This window comes from Puma concolor, chromosome A3, assembly GCF_028749965.1.
Source record: "Puma concolor isolate L17-30 chromosome A3, mPumCon1.1.hap2, whole genome shotgun sequence".
Lineage (NCBI taxonomy): Eukaryota > Metazoa > Chordata > Mammalia > Carnivora > Felidae > Puma > Puma concolor.
Genome location: NC_141669.1, coordinates 80,951,440 through 80,970,930, shown reverse-complemented (window position 1 = coordinate 80,970,930; position 19,491 = coordinate 80,951,440). Strand labels below are relative to the sequence as shown.

The window sequence follows — 19,491 nt, the reverse complement described above, 5'->3', positions numbered from 1 at the left end:
TTTACTTCCACATGGATTATAGAGTTCCCTTGAGGGCAGCAGTGCAGGACTGCACTGTGTAAAGGCCTCCTTGAACTGAAAATACATACAAGAAAACTTAAGAACTGCATGAGCAAGTCCAAGGGTGGCAGGATCTATCATGTGCTATTGCTTTAAAAGTCTCTGAAGTGCTTGAAGGTACCAGAGGTGCCCTTCACAGTAGAACTTCTCTCTTCCAGGACTCATATTGAAGCTTGGAACTCAGTGGGGTGCAGTAGGCCTTGCATGTCCCCACAACATGATTTCACCTCTAGAAGCAGTCCCTACACAACCTGCCCGAGGATAGGATGAGAAAGAAGCTCAAGGGTAGCCTTAAATTATGGCAGCCAAGAATCTCTCCACATTCTGTTGTAGATCAGGTGGCTGAAAAACAGTCACGTGGGGAGGTTCCCTGCCCACATCCAGCAGCCGCAGGTCAGGGAAAAACAACACACTGAGGAAGTCACAAGAGCTACTTTTGTCTTGTGAGCAGATCACATGAGATACTGCTGAGGTCATTCATCTGGATGTCTGGCTCACTCTTAGCAGCTGGAGCACAAACACCCGCACCTGGCAGCACCCTCTGTACCCATCAGCCAGCTAGCTCAGCCTCTCAGAGGCCAGTGCCCTTCCATTCCCACCTTGTCTCCCCGTACTCCCACCCAGATGGCCTTCTTCTAACGCATGATTCAGCTCTTTCTGCCAGGGGAGTAGTTGTGTTAATGGGTCTTTCCAGCTCTCTGGCCTTTTGGTACAGGCCCTCGAGAGCCACTGCCACATTACAGCTCCCATCCCAATTGTCAAGAGAAGTATGTTGAATTCCCTGCTTTGAGGTATTCTCTGGGCCAGGAAGGGCTTTCCAACTCAGTGTCTCTAGTGGTACCACTCACCTGACTATAAAAGAAGCAAGTTTGTGTCGCCAGAAGGCAACTGCTTCCTGGCATGGTCTCTCAAACAGTGTTAACTACAGGATGGAAATGCACCTGGTCTTGCATATTGGTGCGGTACAGAGGTGGCCTGGCCAAAGCAGTGCAGGGATTTCTGAGAAGCATTCCACATGGGGACCAGCCAGCATCCTCTAGAGCCCTCACCCATCAGGACTTCCAGCTTAAATGCTTGTCTGTTACACAGGCAAAATGTGCAGATGTTTTTCTGCTTCCTAGTGATATTTACACAGACACACTCCACCCCCACCAAGAACACTTGCATCTGGAGAGGGACAAGAGGGTTCCACTCCATTCAAAGCCATTAGTCCAGAGAAGATAGTCAGCTGGAAAATGTTCTCTGAAGGGCCTTTATTTACAAATAAATAAATATTATTTTAGAAACAGACAAAAACTATCAACAAACCCAGGAATATTTAGCAACCAATGTATATGTGTACATTATTGTATTTTTTCTTTTTTTGTGTGAAATGCCTTTTTGCTTGCTTGGGCCACATGTGGGTCTGTATTCAACTGGAATTAAAACCTTGTCCCAAATACAACCCAGAGTTCAAAGCCATAGGGTTTTTTTGTTTGTTTATTTGTTTGTTTGTTTGTTTTTGGTCTTAGTGCATCTAGAACATTCTTCATCCATTCTAAAAAGAAAATATGATAAATCTAAAAGCAGGACCAATGTCATAACAAAAGAATTTATATTCCTTAGTAAATATTATTAGTCACATAGTAATCCTGTACACTCAAGAATCCTAAACTTAGGAATGTTGTAGTGCTATTCAGGCAGATTCTTCAAGCCAAAGCACACATCTAGGGGAAGCAGAGCATCAGACAGCTGGTTTAAGAATTAATGGCTTATTGTCATCTATAACATTTGATGTCATAAAATATGGAAATCCAGGAAATGACGCAGGCCCCATGAGGTGACATCTGTGCTCTCTGGTGTCTGAAACTGATGATCAAGCCCTATGGCCCAAAGCTTTTCAAAAAATTGGAATTTGGACATTAGTTCCTCATTCCCTTTAGGACTTTGTAAATGGTCCAGTTGGCTGATCAGGAAGATCTCTGGATTCTTTGGTTTGTAACAGAAGAATTCCATATGCTACAATAGCATCAGCAGTCAAATATGAGGTACAATTTATGTCCAAGTGTATTGGCCTCCTATATTACTGGATTTCTCTCTTGCTAAATGTGGCAAGTTCTGTTAACTTTTATCCTTCCCTAAGGCCAACAGAAGGTTTCAGAGACCTTTGGGATAGACACAGTTCTGTATAAGTCTTCTTTATGGCCATAATCCCTTCCCCAGGCCATTCCCTATTTACCATCCCATCCTAGTTCACAGTAAATGAGCTGTGCTGCCTGCCCCTTCCTTCTCACCTTCACCAGATTGTCTTAGTTGAACCCTAAGATTCCCCACTCAGACTGAAGCCATCCTACTCAAATTATTGACATATACTAAGCTACATCTGCCATTTTTATTTTTTTGGACCCAAATGTAATGTTTATCTTTCTTAAATGTCATTTTTTATGGGAAAGCAGTCTTCTAAATAGCTATTTGATCAAAGGGGAACTTTACTATAACAATCCATTTAGAAAGTGAAGAAAATAAAGGGGCACCTGGGTGGCTCAGTTGGTTGAGTGTCCAACTTTGTCTCAGTTCATGATCTCACGGTTCATGGGTTTGAGCCCCGCATTGGGCTCTATGCTGACAGCTCAGAGCCTGGAGCCTGCTTCAGATTCTATGTCTCCCCATCTCTCTGCTCCTCCCCAGCTCGCATTATGTCTCTCTTTCTCTCTCAAATATATAAATAAATAAATAAATAAATAAATAAATAAATAAATAAATAAAACATTAAAACTTTTTCAAAAAAAAAAGTAAAGAAAATAAAAACACAATGTAATGAGAATCATCACCTGCAACCATAGATACACTCAGAGGCAGAGTGATAACCCCAAGTGTTTCCATTATTGAGAAAGAATTAAAATACCTGAAACAAGCCCTCAACTCAAGAAGTGTGTAAAAGTATTATAAAATAGACCTGAAAAATATAGAAGGAAGCAAAGCCAGAAAATACTACAATTATTATACAGATCGAGCTGTTTCTTTGAAAATAAGATAGACAAACTTTTGACAAATATAATGAAGAAAAAGGGAAGAGAAAGCAAAATTTAGGTGAAGTTCTGTATTAGACACCATGGTGTTTAAGAGAATATTCTAAAATTTTGCGAAATAAATAAACTTGAAAACACAAACTGGGGCATCTGGATGGCTCAGTCCGTTAAGTATCCAACTCTTGATTTCAGCTCAGATCATGATCTTGTGGTTTGTGAGTTCAAGCCCCACATCAGGCTCCAACCTGACAGCATGGGTCCTGTTTGGGATTTTCTTTCTCCCTCTCTCTCTTCCCCTCCCCTGCTTGCTCTCTCTCAAAACAAACAAACATTTAAAAAAAAGAAAGAAAGAAAAGAAAAATTAAATAGAATTTTTTGGAAATTAACAAAAGCAACAATAGAATAAACAGAAGCAAGAACTAAATTATAAAAGATACCAAAGAATTGCATTCTGAAAAGCTCTGTGACTAGATGATTTAGTGCTGGCAAGTTCTAAACTTTGTAGGAACAGATAATTCTCATACTATTGAAACATTTTTAGAACACCATCCAATTTATTATTTCAAGCTAACCTCCCCATAATGCAAAACCTGCCAAAAATTGCCCCCAAATATAAAATAGTTGAATGTAGGTATATGTCAGGTTCACCTATAAATATAGATTCTCTCAGAATTCTAAATAAAATATTAGCAAGCTAATTTTGATGATATATTAAGAGAATCATCTTTCACAATCAAATAGACATGAAAAGGCCAGCATGTGTTCTATTGGTGAAATATTGAGAAATACAGAAAAGTTCAAAAAATATTTAAGCCTCAGGGCACCTGGGTGTCTCAGTCAGTTAAGCATCTGGGTCTTGATCTCAAGGTTGTGACTTCAAGCCCACAATGGGGTCCATGCTAGGCATGAAACTTATTTTTTTTTAAATTTAAACTTCATAATTCCACCATCCAAAACTATCCACAGTTAACATTTAAATATATATCCTTCCAGTGTTTTTTTCCGTGTGTGTGTGTGTATGTGTGTGTGTTTGTATGTGTGTGTGTATAATATATGTAATGTATTTGTGTACGTATATGTATAATGTATGTGTGTATCTATATAATGTATTTATGATCATGCTGCTTTGTAGCATAAATAGACTGTCTGGGAAAGACCACACACATATGCCCTCTGAGGTTAGATTAGGTCCTCATTTTATTTGCCAAAGGATATAAAAGCACAGCTGAGGCACCGGAGCCCCACAGAGCTGGAATAGGTACCTGTGCACCAGCACAGATCCCCAGGTACCCCTAGAGCTTCTAATAGGGTCCTCATACCTTGGTCCCTTTAAGCTTGAACCTCACATAACTAGTTAGTCAGGAAGATTTACACAATCTGAATGCTGAATAATCCCATTGAAGAGCCTGTTTGTAGACATTGGGAGCATCTGATAACCTTAAGTAAAACTCACAGTCGGCAAAACCCCATCCTCTCCCCCAGGAAAAAAAGCAGAGTCAACACTTAGGTGTTCCTGATGAGTCTCTCTGCCCTCAGATGACTAGCATACTTGGAAAGCCCATTTCCTCAAAAATATCCCTTGAGAAATTTTCATAAAGTAAGTATTCTGCTAATATATTAATGAGGACTGCATAACACTAAAAAATATTCCCTCATAAAGGTGTATCATTATTTATTTAACAATCTCCGATTGTTGGGCATTTGGGGTGTTTACAAAATCATTCCTATTGCAAATAATGTAAGAGCATATATTCTTTAGATAAGTGTTTTTAAACATCCCTGATTATTTTCATAGAACAAATTTCTAGAAACAGAATCTCAGCTCTGTCTCTTATTAGGAATCTTATTGTCCTCACCTACAAAGAGGCAGAATAGCATCTACCCTATAAGGAGGCAACAATGGTGTAGAGTAACAAAAAAAATACTTGAGGGAAGTATTTTCCAATTGCCCTGAGTCACTGTTTTATGTTGGGACGTGGATATTTCCCTCCACTTGGATACTGGGTAATCCATTCTGACTTATTTATAGAGCTTTTCTTTGATTTTCTAGATTAATGAAAAATGTGCAGTTTTTGCATTGTCAAAAAGTAGTATTATAACCTACTTTACAGTTTTCATAGCTGATTTCATCTACTTTTTATGACTCTATACTGTTTCTGATTGTTACAATTTTTCCTTGAAGAAGCCTGGAGCAGCTGACTCCTCTATTCCAGGCTCTGTGCAATATGGAATGTCTGTCAACTGCCTCCTCTTCAGACACACACACACACACACACACACACACACACACACACACACACATGCTATTACTTTGATGTGGAGCAAAGTAGGTTCTTTTTTTTTTCCTGAATCAAATATAGCATTATTTTTTTAGGTATAACTGATATACAATACCCTATTAGTTCAGGTGTACATAATAATGCGATAGTTTTATACATTACCAAATTATGTCCATGTTAAGTCTAGTTACCATCTGTCACCACACAAAGTTACTATAGTATTATTGGCTATATTCCCTATGCTGGACATTACATTCCTGTGATCTATTTATTTTATAACTGGAAGTTTGTACCTCCTAATCCTCTTCATCTATTTTGCCCACCAATGACTGCTCCCCTCTGCTGTTTTTATCCCCATCTTTTTTATACATTCATCTGTTGATAGACACAGGTTGCTTCCATATCTTGGCTATTGTAAATAATGCTGCAATGAACACAGAGGTGCATATAAATCTTCAAATTTGTGTCTTGGTTTTCTTCACATAACACCTAGAAGTGGTATTCCTGGATCATATGATAGTTCTTTTTTTTAGGAACCTCCATACTGTTTTCCATAGCAGCTTCATCAGTTTACATTCCCACCAACAGTGTATGAGAGTTCTCTTTTCTCTACATCCTTAAGAACACTTATTTCTTGTCCTTTTGATACTGGCTGTTGTGACAGGTGCAAGGTGATCTCTCATTGTGGTTTTGATTTGCATTTCCCTGATGAGGAGTGATGTTGAGCATCTTTTCATACACCTATTGCCATCCAGATATCTTCCTTGGAAAAGTGTTTATTCAAATTCTCTGTGCATTTTTTATCAGCTACTTTGTTTTTTATATTCAGTTGTGTACATTCTTTATATATTTTGGAAACTAACCCCTTATCGAATGCATGATTTGCAAATATCTCCTCCTATTCAGTGGGTTGCCTTTTAATTTTGTTGATGGTTTCCTTCACTGTGCAAAAGCTTTTTAGTTTGATGTAATCTCATTTGTTTATTTTAGCTTTTGTTGCTCTTGCCTGAAGATATTGGTCCAAAAAAACAAACAAACAAACAAACAAAACAAATACTGCAAAGACCAACGTCAAAGAGTTTACTGTCTGCATTTTCTTCTAGGAGTTTTATGGTTTCAGGTGTTATATTCAAGTCTTTAATCCATTTTAAGTTTATTTTTTATATATGGAGTGAGAAAGTTGTCCAGTTTCATTCTTTTCCATGTAGCTGTCCAGTTCCCCCAACACTATTGAAGAAACTGCCTTTTCCCCATTGTATATTCTTGCCTCCTTTGTTATAGATTAATTGACCATACATGTGCAGGTTTATTTCTGGACTCTGTATTCCAGTCCATTAATCTATGAGTCTGTTTTCATGCCAGTACCATACTGTTTTGGTTACTATAGCTTTGTAGTATAATTTGAAATCAGAGAGCATGATACTTCCAGCTTTGTTCTTCTTTCTCAAGATTGCTTTGGCAGGGCACCTGGGTGGCTTAGTTGGTTAAGCATCTGACTTTGGCTCAGGTCATGATCTCACAGTCCATGAGTTTGAGCCCCATGTCAGGCTCTGTGCTGACAGCTCAGAGCCTGGAGCCTGCTTTGGAGTCTGTGTCTCCCTCTCTGCCTGCCCCATCCACACTCATACTCTGTCTCTCACTCTCAAAAATAAATAAACATTTAAAAAATTTTAAAAAAAAGATTGCTTTGGCTATTAGGGTCTTTTGTGGTTCCATACAAATTTTCAAATTCTTTGTTCTAGTTCTGTAAAAATTGCTATTGGTATTTTGGTGGGGATTGCACTGAGTCTGTAGATTGCTTGGGGTAGTATAACCATTTTAACAATAGTAATTCTTCCATCTGTGAGCACAGTCTATCTTTCCGTCTATTTGTCTCATCTTCAGTTTCTTTCATCAGTGTCTTATACAGAGTACCTGTCTTCCACCTGCTTAGTTAAATTTATTCCTAGATATTTTATTCTTTTTGATGCCATTATAAATTGGATTATTTCCTTAATTTTTCTCTCTGGCTCCTTGTTATTAACATACAGAAACACAACCAATTTCAGTATGTTCGTTTTGTATTCTGCAACTTCACTGAATTCATTTCTTAGTTCTAATCGTTTTTTGGTGGAATCTTCAGGGTTTTCTATAAATATCTGCACATAGTGACAGTTTTATTTCTTCCTTTCTGATTTGGGAGCCTTTTATTTCTTTCTTGCATAATTATTGTGGCTAGGATTTCCAGTACTAAGTTGAATAAAGGTAGCGAGAGTGGGCATCCCTGTTTTCTTCCTGATCATAGAGGAAAAGCTTTCAACTTTTGACCATTGAGTGTGATATTAGCTATGGGTCTGCCATATATGGTCTTTATTGTGTTGAGGTATGTTCCATGCACACTTTGTTGAGAATTTTTATCATAAGTGGATGTTGAATTTTGTCAAATGCTTTATCTGTACTACTGAAGTGATCATAGGATTTTTATCCTTCATTTTGTTAATGTAGTGTACTGTATTGATTAATTTACAGATGCTAAACCACCTTTGCGTCCCTAAACTTGACTGTGGTGTGATTCTCTTAATGTATTGTTGAATTCTGTTTGCTAATATTTTGTTGAAGGTTTTTGCATCTGTCTTCATTATGGGTATTGGCTGTAATTTTCTTTTTGTGGTGTCTTTGGTTTTGGTATCAGGGTAATGCTGGCCTCATAAAATGAGTTTGGAAGCATTCCTTCTGCTTTTTTGAGTAATTTGAGGAGCAGTACTAACTCTTCTTTAAGTCATTGGTAGAATTCTCCTGTGAAGGCATCAGGTCCTTGACTTTTGGTTTTTGGGAATTTTTAAATTACTAATTCAGTTTTGCTACTTGTAATTGGTCTATTCAGATTTTCAATTCTTCATGATTCAATCTTAGAAGGTTGTATATTTCCAGTTGTCTATCTACCTCTTGTAGGTTTTTCAATTTGTTGGCTTACACTTGTTCATAGCACCCTCATGATCTTTTGTATTTCTGTAGTGTCAGCTGCAACTTACCCTCTTTAATCTCTGGTTTTATTTATTTGGGCCAACTCTCTTTTTTTTCTTGATGAGTCTGGCTAGAGGTTTATTGATTTTCTTTATCTTTTCAAAGAACGAGCTTTTAGTTTCATTGATCTTTCAATTTTTTTAAGTCTCAATTTTATTTACTTCCACTCTGATCTTTATTATTTCTTTCCTTCTACTAACTTTAGGCTTTATTTGTTTTTCTTTTTCTACTTCCTTTAAGTATAGGTTGGATTGTTTACTTGAGATTTTTCTTGTTTCTTGAGGTTGGCCTGTGTTGTCCTTAGGACTGCTTTTGCTTCATCCCATAGATTTGGGGAATTTGTGATTCCATTTCATTTATCTCAAGGTGTTTTTTTAATTTCCTCTTTGATTTCTTCATTGATCCATTGGTTGTTTAGTAGCATATTGTTTAGTCTCCAAATGTTTGTGTTTTTTCATTTTCTTCTTGTAATTGATTTCTAATTCATACAGTTCTGCTCACAAAAGATGCTTGATATGATTTCAGTCTTCTAGAATTTATTGAGATTTAGTCTGTGACTTAGCATGGAGATGAACGTTTGCAGATAAAATATTCTGTATGTGAGTTCATCTGGCCTAATGTGTTAAAAGGCCAGTGTTTCCTCATTAATTTTCTGCTATATGATCTATGCATTCATATAACTGGGGTTTTAAAGTCCCCTAATATTATTGTATTACTGTGAATTTGTTCTTTATTTCTGTTAATATTTTGTTTATATATTTAGATGCTCCTATGTTGGATGCACCCAAATAAATATATATTTATGAATGTTATATCCTCTTCTTGGATTGCCATCTTTATCATTATGTAATGCCCTTCTTTGTCTTTTGTTACAGTCTTTGTTTTGAAGTCTATTTAGTCTGATATGAGTATTGCTACTTCAGCTTTCTTTTTATTTTTATTTGCATGGAATATCTTTCTCCATTCCTTCATTTTCTGTCTGTGTGTGTTTTTAGATATGAAGTGAGTTGCTTGTAGACAGCATATAAATGGGTCTTGGTTTTTTTACCCTTTGAGCCACTCTGTGTATTTTGATTGGAGCATCTAGTCCATTTACATTTAAAGCAATTAATGATAGGTATGTATTTATTTTTTTTTCATTTTTTCATGGATTTTTTTGTAGTTCTCATTCTGTTCTTTTGCTTTCTTCCTCTGTGATTTGATAACTTTCTTTAGCTTTATGTTTGTGTTCCTTAATCTTTATTTTTTTGTGTATCTATTGTAGGATTTTGGTTTGTGGTTTCCATGAAGTTCATATATCTTAACCCATATTGTCCTATATATATAGCAGTGTATTTTATTTTTTTTAATGTTTGTTTATTCTTGAGAGAGAGATAGAGTGCGAGTGGGGAGGAACAGAGTGAGAGGGAGACACAGGATCAGAAGCAGGCTCCAGGCTCTGAGCTGTCAGCACAGAGCCCAATGTGGAGCTCGAACTCACAAACTGTGAGATTATGACCTGAGCCACAGTCAGATGCTCAACCGACTGAGCCACCCAAGCACCTCTGTAGCAATGTATTTTAAACTGATAATTACTTAAATTTGAATGCATTCTAAAATCCCTACACTACATTTTATGTTTTTGACATCATATTTTACATCTTTTTATTTTTTGTATCCCTTAACTATTTATTGTAGTTATAGTTGATTTACTATTTTTGTCTTTCAATCTTCATACTAGCTTTCTAAGTGGCTGATCCACTGCCTTTACTATATATTTGTCTTTACCAGTGAGGGTTTTTTTTTTTAACCAGTGAGTTTTTTTCTTTCATATATTTTCTTTTTTCTACTTGCAGCCTTTTCTTGTCTACTTAAAGAAGACCCTTTAACATTTCTTGTGAGGCGAGTTTAGTGGTGATGAACTCCTTTAGTTTTTACTTATCTGGGAAACTCTATCGTCAATTCTGAGTGATAATCTTGACAGGTAGTGTTTTTGTTTTTTTCCCCTTTTCAGAACTTTAAATATATCCTGCCATTCCCTTCTGAACAGCAAAGTTTCTGCTGAAAATCAGAGTTCTGATGGGGTGATTTCCACTATTCAGTCTTCCAGGTCACTAATTCATTTTTCTGTGTCATCTAATCTGCTGTTGATTCCCTCTAGTGTATTTTTCACTTCAGTTATTGTATTCTACAACTCTTATTGGTTCTTTCTTTCTTATATTTTCTAACTCTTTGTTGAAATTCTCACTGTGTTCCTTCGTTCTTCTCCCAAGTTTGATGAGTGTTTATATGACCATTACTTTGAACTCTTTACCAGGTAAATTACTTATCTCTGTTTCACCAGGGTCTTTTTATGGTTTTATGTTGTTCTTTCCTTTGAAACATGTTTCTCTGTCTCTTTATTTTGTCTTACCTTCTGTTCGTTTCTATTAATTAGGCAGAGTAGCTACCTCTCCCAGGTATGAAGGAGTGGCCTTGTATAGGAGTATCCCCTGTGTAGACTGCATGTGTCTGGTAGCTTTGGCAGGCCACTGGAACTGGAGCAGGTGCAGGCCAGGGGTTCCCAGAGCATTCTGCATCAAAACTGTCCTGATGGGATGGCTGCAGTTGGAGTGAGCACAGGCCAAGAAGTCCCACACTGGGAGCTAATGGAGGCCAGGGCATCCTGGGGCATGCTGCACCAGAGCTTCCCTGGCAGGACAGAGCAGGCATGAGCAGTGGTGTACAAGGGTGCACCATGCCTTGGCTGCCCTTATGGGATGGCTGGAGGAGAGCAAGTGTGAACCAGGACTTCTCTGGACTTATCATGCCAAGGCTACCTTGGCAGGATAGCTCAAACTGGAGCAAGCATGGGCTGGTGGGGTCCCAGGGCATGCTGCATGGGGCCACCTAAGCACGATGGCTGGCGCTGTAACAGGCATGAACCAGGGGCTCCCAGGGCATGTCACGCTGGGGACTTCCTGGGAGTACTGCTAAAGCTAGTATAGGCCAGGGACCTGGGACACAATGGGCAGCTCTAGCAATTTGACTAGAGTACATCCATCCTGCTCACCCATGCTATCAAGATGGAAGAGGAACATAAAATGTGGCACTTGCCATCACCCCCAACCCTGGAGAGATTTCCAGAGTTTCTACCCATTGACAGATGCTCTCCAGTTAGTAAGTGGGTTTCCTTCACTTTGGTCTAGTTGCCACTGGTAAACCACTATTGTTTTGCTGCCCCAGGTGGGTGAATCTGCCCTGTGGGCCCCTTAGGGATAACCCTCCCTACTGTAGGTCACCGTGCTAGGAATTGCATTCCATCATTACTGTGTTTCTGTCTCACCTACTCTTCTCTGTGTGGTCCTTCTACTGTTTCCTGTGAGGATTTCACTAGGCCCTCAGTTCTTCTTCAGGAAGAATTGCTGTATCTGTAGGTATAGAATGAGCAAGTCCATGGGAGGAGGTGAGTTCAGAGTCTTCCTACACTGCCATCTTGGTCCACTCTCTTCACAAAGTGGATTCTTAACAAATGTCACACGAATATCATGCCTTACTCTCATACAATTTACTCTGAACATAACTTTTAAGTACTCACCTTTTCAACCTTAACATTTTTACAACCGTTTGAGTCATTTTTCTCACAATGGTATATGCATTCTTTGTGATGGACCTTTCTAGCTTTGGTACATAAACTATTAAAATCTGAGCTCAATTTCCACTATAAATGGTTGTTAAATAGTGAACAGGGACTGCAGCAGACACCCGCATGTTTGTTTCATTCATCAGCTTTTGATACAATTAACCAGAACAGAGGTTGGAAGTATTGAGAGAGAGTTCCTTTCCACGTGGTAAATATCATATAGGCCATTCCCATTCTGGAACAAAATACTGACGTACTTTTCCCAATTCCTTCTGCTAAATACAGCTAAGATCTTTAGATATTATAAAACAAACATAAGTCTGTAAGAAAGAGAGAAAGCAGATCAGCTAGGGACTTACGGCCCAAGAAAGGCATGGTGGTTAGTTCACTAGGTCTTCATTTTTCCTCATATAGCCCAGAGCAGATACTGGAAAGGCCAGCAACCTGGAAATGCCAACAGGCACAAATTTAAAAAAATAAAAATAAAATCCCCAAGAAAGCCAGCTCTCTCTAGTAAGAGAACCAGGAAGCAGGTGTCCTAGCAAGAAGAAAACTTTTAGACAATAGCTGCTGTGTTCCAGTCAAACACCACAGGGGAAAGAAGTGACCACGTTTCCACCCTCATCAGGAAAAGGCAAAGTTAGGAGCCTCGAATTCCTTCCTCCCACCCTGCCCAACTGTAAAGAGATACCTCTCTGCCCCCTTGCTGGTATTGTGTTAGTGGATGCCTGCTAAACCAAGCACTTTTACTGAAATGCTAAGTCTTATAATACCAAAAATAGAACATCACTCATCATATCAAGAAACTGGAAGATCTCAACTTGAATGAGAAAAGACAATCAGCAGATGCCAATAGTGGATGATCTAAATATTACAACTGTCTGACAAGGATTTTAAAGGAACCATTATAAAATGCTTCAACAAGCAATTAGGAACACACTTGAAACAAATGAAAACATAGAGTCTCAGCAAAGAAATAAAAGATATAAAGAGAAATCAAATGGCAATTGTAAAACTGAAAAATTCAATAACTGAAATTTTAAAATTCAGTGAGTGAGCCCCAAAAGAGAATGAAGATAACAGAGAAAAGAAACTGTGGTCCTGAAGATAGAATGATAGACATTGCCAGTATGAACAACAGAGAAACTAGACTAAAGAAAAAGAGCAGAGCCTCAAGAACCTGAAGAACTATAACAAAAGATTTAGCATTTGCATCATTAGAGGCCCAGAAGGAGAGAAAGAGTGTGGAGCTGAAAATTTTTTCAAATAATGGCTGATATTTTTTCAAGTTTTGCAAACAGATTCCTGAAGCTAAGCAAACCCCAAACAGAATAAACCCAAATAAATGAATGCCAAGACACAACATAGTCAAGCTTCTGAAAACAAGTCAAACAAAAAAAAAAAATTCTTGAAAGCAGTGAGAAATAAAAACCTTACCTATTGGGGTGAAGTGATAAAAAAAATTTGAATGACCCTAGAGTCAGAAACCATGGAGGCCAAAAGGAATTATCACATCATTTTCTTAAGGGTCGAAAGAAAAAAAAAAAAAAAAAACCTGTCAACTTAAAATCCTGTATTCACTGAAAATTTCCTTCAGAAATGAAGGACAAGTGAAGACATTTTGAGATGAAAGAAATTGACAAGCATTTGTAGCCAGCAGACCTACCCAAAAAGAATGGCTGAAGGAAGTTCTTGAAAATGAAAGGAAATAGAAGGAGCCTCAATACAATAAATGGTATCAAGAAGGAAAGAAGAACAATGGAAACAGTAAAAATAGGGTCAATACTATAATTTTTTTTCTCTTCTTGGGGTTTCTAAATTATATTTGACAACTGAAGCAAAATTTGAAACATTGTCTGGTGTGGTTCTCCAATGTATATAGAAGAAATATTTAAAACAACAAAGAAGATAAGGTTTCTACACTTCACTCAAACTGGTCAAATGACAATACCAGTAGATTGTGATAGGTTATGTATAATGTAGCACCTAGAAAAACTAAAATTTAAAATCTGTACAAAGAAACGAATTCAAAAACACTGTAAGTAAATCAAAATATAATTCTATTTTTTATTTATTATAATTCTGTTCTACTCCAGTGGTTGCCAGAGGTAGGGGAAGGGAGGGTGGGAGAAATGGGTGAACTATTATTTTTTAGTTTAAAAAAATTTAAATATATATAAATATGTGAATTTATATATATTTATATATATACACATACACACATATATTTAGTTACATAATTATAGATATATGTAATTCTAAAACACTTAGAGATGGTCAAAATTATGAGAAATTTATTATGGCTGAGGTTTATGGATAGACCCATTGAGGTGAAGCAGAAGATCTGATTGAGGCCAGACTGTGAAGAGCTTCAAAAAGCCATGTTTACCAGAAGACTTGTTGCTGGTGGTATAGCAGAGCAAACAAAAACATTTTAAACAGAACCAGCAGTCCTATCAGTTTTGTATTTTGGAAGATAATTTCAGCAATGGTGAACCTCCTGTGCCGTCTTTTACCATTTTCACTTCTCATAATGTAGTTATAGTTTTAGACTAATTAATATGAATAAAGATGCTATCAGAAAAGGAATATTGTTGCCAGGGCACTGATCACACTTTGGAAATCAAGCATTTGGGAATCAGTACAGAGTGTTGAGTGGGAAAGAGCTGTCTCCTCTTCTAAAATACCATCATCTGGCCAGTACAAGTGGAGTGGTCACAGGAAGTGAGGCATCCTGCTAGGCATCACGGCTGTCCACACGGTGCCAACCAGGCAGAGAGCCTTTCACATGTGAGTTGAAAGCTTGTGACAACTTTGGGTATGTATCCAGGCCCCACAATACACTTGGCAGGCATGAGCACCCTTCACTGTGAGATCCGGGATTTGTCATTTAAGTTGCAGATCTTTTCTTTTACTGTCCTTCAGACTTCACCCAGGCCAGATTTGGAAAGGAATGTGTCACTGCAGGGAAAGGAGGGAACACAGCAACAGATCATTTAGAATCAAGCTGAGACTCTCTCAAAGGTGTCTTTGGTCTTGACTGTTCACAAACCAGCAAAACATTGCATAAAATCAAAATATAAAAAGGAAATAAACCATCCAAGAGAGAACTGTGCTTAAATTATAGCAGAAAAAATTTAGAGCACATTTAAAGCAATATTCTCTGAAAGGAAAAAGTGTTAAAATCAGAAGATCAAACAAATATCCATTGATAGATGAATGGATCAGGAATATATATATCTCAGGAAGATATGTATATACACACACACAGACATATATATATATATATATATATACCCACATACATACATATATATACATATACACACAATGGAATATTACTCAGCCATCAAAAAGAATGAAATCAGGGCACCTGGGTGGCTCAGTCGATTGAGCGTCCGACTTCAGCTCAGGTCATGATCTCGCAGTCTGTGAGTTCGAGCCCCACGTCGTGCTCTGTGCTGATGGCTCATAGCCTGGAGTCTGTTTCAGATTCTGTGTCTCCCTCTCTCTCTGACCCTCCCCCGTTCATTCTCTGTCTCTCTCTGTCTCAAAAATAAATAAACGTTAAAAAAAAAAAAAGAATGAAATCTTGCCATTTGCAATGGCAGAGCTAGAGTGTATTGTGCTAAGTGAAATAAATCAGTCAGAGAAAGACAAATACCACATGATTTCACTCATATGTGAAATTTAAGAAACAGATGAACATAGGGGAACAGAAAAAGAGAGGGGGGAAGCAAATCATAAGAGACTCATAACTATAGAAAACAAACTGAGGATTGCTGGAGGGGAAGTGGGCAGGGGACAGGCTAAATGGGTGATGGGTATTAAGGAAGCCACTTGTTGTGATGAGCATTGGGTATTATATTTAAGTGATGAATCACTAAATTCTACACCTGAAACCAATTTTGCCATATATGTTAACTAACTAGAATTTAAATACAAACTTGAAATTAAAAAAAAATCCTATGGTAAAAAAAAAAAAAAAGTTGGAGGATCACAAGAGGTGCTAAAATCCCTTTAAATATTTTCTTTTGGGGCGCCTTGGTGCCTTAGTTGGTTAAGCGTCTGATTTTGGCTCAGGTCATGATCTTACGGTTCGGGAGTTTGAGCACCACATCAGGCTCTGTGCTGACAGCTCAGAGCCTGGAGCCTGCCTCAGACTCTGTGTCTCCCTCTCTTTCTGCCCCTACCCTGTTCACACTCTGTCTCTCTCTCAAGCATTAAACATTAAAAAAAAAAAAAAAAAAAACTTTTTTTTTTTAATTTTCTTTATTGGAAAAGAGAGATTATAACCCTTTTGAAAGGTTAAATCCCTTTTTTAAACTCATTAACCCAATGATAGATTTTCTCTATTGATTTTTTCATTCAGTAATCACATGTAAATGCCCCATTATGTCCCAGGCACTGTGCTAAGTTTAATGATGCAAAGACTTTTATTCTATTATCTCAGTAATGTTGTCACATCTGCAGACTCAATGGCACTGTCTTCCTGAAATGACATAGAGGTCAAAAGCTCTCCTAAATATCGTCCAGGGCTGTGTCATCATGTCAACCGATCTGTGTTATCATTTTAGGAAAAAGTTAATTTTTAGTTAAGTTCATATTTTTTTTTTTTTTAATTTTTTTTTCAACGTTTATTTATTTTTGGGACAGAGAGAGACAGAGCATGAACGGGGGAGGGGCAGAGAAAGAGGAAGACACAGAATCGGAAACAGGCTCCAGGCTCTGAGCCATCAGCCCAGAGCCTGACGTGGGGCTCGAACTCACGGACCGCGAGATCGTGACCTGGCTGAAGTCGGACGCTTAACCGACTGCGCCAGCCAGGCGCCCCAAGTTCATATTTTTTTAATATCTTTGGTATGGAAACATGACAACTAGTTGGCACACTAACATGCTGAGTTTGCAACTTCAAATATGTTAAGCCTGAAGTCTTCTTTCCAGAAGGTCTTTCTGGTACGTCTTTTTCCATCTTCTCGATTCCATGACTCCCAAGAGCCCTCCTAGTTTAACTGCTCTCAGCCTTCTATCTTAATATTAGTCTGCAGTGATGACGGTCCCCAGCTTCCTCCTCTGTTGTGCCCCCTCCCCTCCCTGCTGCAGCAGCCCACAGAGACAAAGCAGCTTCCTGCATTCATGGCTGTAACATTCGTTATGCCAGGGCCAGATCGACTAACTGTCCCTCAAGGACCTGCACTAAGACTAGTTACTGGAGCAGCCTTCATGGAGGTTAGAATAGTTATCTTGATCCCTCAGCTGGAGCCATGACAGTCTTTCCAGGCTCCCATCCTTGACATGGATTGTTTCTGGTGACATATTCTCTACCCAGACCATTGAAACATGAATATATTTGATTCTGACCCCAGAAGCATGGTAAGCCTCACAGCCTCACAACCAAAGCACGAAGGAAAACCTAAAAGTCCTTGCTGTCTCAACTGTTTTCAAAACAAATAATAGTTATGCCAGTAAAACTGTCATTTTAAGTGAATTTCCTAATTTAAGGAAGGAAAACATAAAAGCATAAGGCTTTTCTGCCCGTCTTCTTCAGATCAGAGATTCTCTCTCCTTGGGCTAGTATGTCTCATTACTCCAGGACAGCAGTCATAAAAGGAAGGCAGCATGGTAACTGTTTAATGGACATTTTCTCAGAAATTAAAGTGCCGCTTTTCAAAAGACAGTCAATCACTTTGTGGTGCAGGCCCCAGGGAACTACACACACATTGCTGCTTCTGCCGCACACACAACGCCCAGGTACACACAGCACCAGCATCACATGTTTTTGTTGTTTGAATTAAAGCAAGTAGAATGTACTGCTCAGTGATCAAAGCCTTTGACCATCATATAAAATCAATCAAAATGCTCTTTATTCATCATAATTTCCCCATCTTCAGCAAATGCCATTCCAAAGTATGGCAGGGAGACCTATCTCTTTCTTCCAATATGTGTTGCTTTGGGGGTTTGGTTTTTGTTTTTGTTTTTGTTTTGAGTTTTAAGGTTGGGGGTTGTATTTTGGGGAAGTGGTATTGTTTAGTTGTTTGGAGTTTTTCCCCCAGTGTTTTGGGGGCCTACTGACAAACTATTATGGATCTCAGATGTTCATGTTTTGTCAGGATCTATAGCCTTTTTTGTTTGTTTGTTTTATGACCCCACTGATAGTAGCCATCTGTACAGGAAAAATGGATTTTGGTTCATAAAGAAAGAAAGAAATATTACAGCCCTTTGATCGTTAACTTTCCCTTCCCCACCTTTTTCTAAAGATCCAGGATTCCTCCCTCAGCACCAGACACGAACGATAGTCTGGTAAAGAAACCACTACAGCTCAGGCGAGGCATAAATGTGCCTATGTTGTCTGATGTTGAAGAATTTTGTCAGACAGTAGGTACAGACCATGACATTGGTGAAAGAAATAAAAACCACTAGGGAAGGTTATGTTCCAGCTCCATTTTCCTCGAACCCTGCAGTTCAAACCGATGCCTCTATTTTCCGCTGTATCCTACAAGATAGTTGCTTGTCATTCTTCTAAAGAAGCAAGGCTCCAGCGAATATTAACCCCCCTTCCTGCCCCCATGCTGAGGATTTATGAGAATCTGTCCTTGGGCAAAACACTAGTCCAGGATTTAAGGGGTGGGTGAAAGGGTCCTTCACCTTCTCCAGGCTGCTTTGCACTTAAGGCCATAAACGCTGACAAGTTCCCCCACCCCTGGCCTTCACTAATGTCCAGTCCTGATGAAACAGTATAGTCACAGTTGGAAGTGGCCAGCAAATATTTGCGGACTCAACATTCAAAAGTGATCACTGCATTTCCTGGGTTCAGAATTTGACCTCAAAAGAATAGATTCAGGCATGTTGCAATACAGTTAATAAAGGACTTTGAAGATGTTGAATATGATGTGAGTACTGAAACTTTCTTTTTGGCTCGAGCACTCCTTGGGTGCATATGTGCTCTTTGAATTTTTGTGGTTAATTACCATTAGAAAGTGTCAATTTTTCCTGTTGTCTTTGAGTATATAATGACTTCTGGCAAATTTCAGAATGGATATGAATATTGAGCATAAATTTGAAATGCTATTGCTATAAGCCACTGAACTGGGGTTACATTTTAAAATCTGGAATATATAAAAATGTGTAAGGGATGGATCTTTAGTTCTTTAACAAAGAGTTCAAAGGAAAGTTACTGTTTATAAAGTAAGCCAGCTCCTACAAAGACTCCAGCAGTCAACTCCATGGGCAGGAAGAGGTAGGAAACAGGACTATAACTTTGATGATCCCACAGTCTCCAGAACCTTCCAGCAGGCCATGAAAGCACAGAGAAGAATGCTGTGCCCTTCCTCATAGCCCACTTCCTAAAATAAAGCAAACAGACATTTTCAATCTTCACAAAATATTTCAAGCATTTGGGATTTCCTTGCGTTTTTGTAGACAATTGGATTCTAGAGGGTGCATTTGCAAAGCCATTCCCAGAAACAGTCATTCTGAAATGACAGCACCCTGCTTTCTAAAATGGCCACCAAATAACTAATGCCAGGCTATCATGGGGCAC

General features: G+C 38.4%; 1 protein-coding gene across 5 annotated transcripts in view; it reads left to right on the top strand.

Moving 5' to 3' along the window:
- AFF3 (ALF transcription elongation factor 3) overlaps positions 1-19,491 on the top strand; it is a 578,761-nt gene that overhangs the window by 506,042 nt on the left and 53,228 nt on the right. The gene's annotated exons all lie outside the window — the stretch shown is intronic.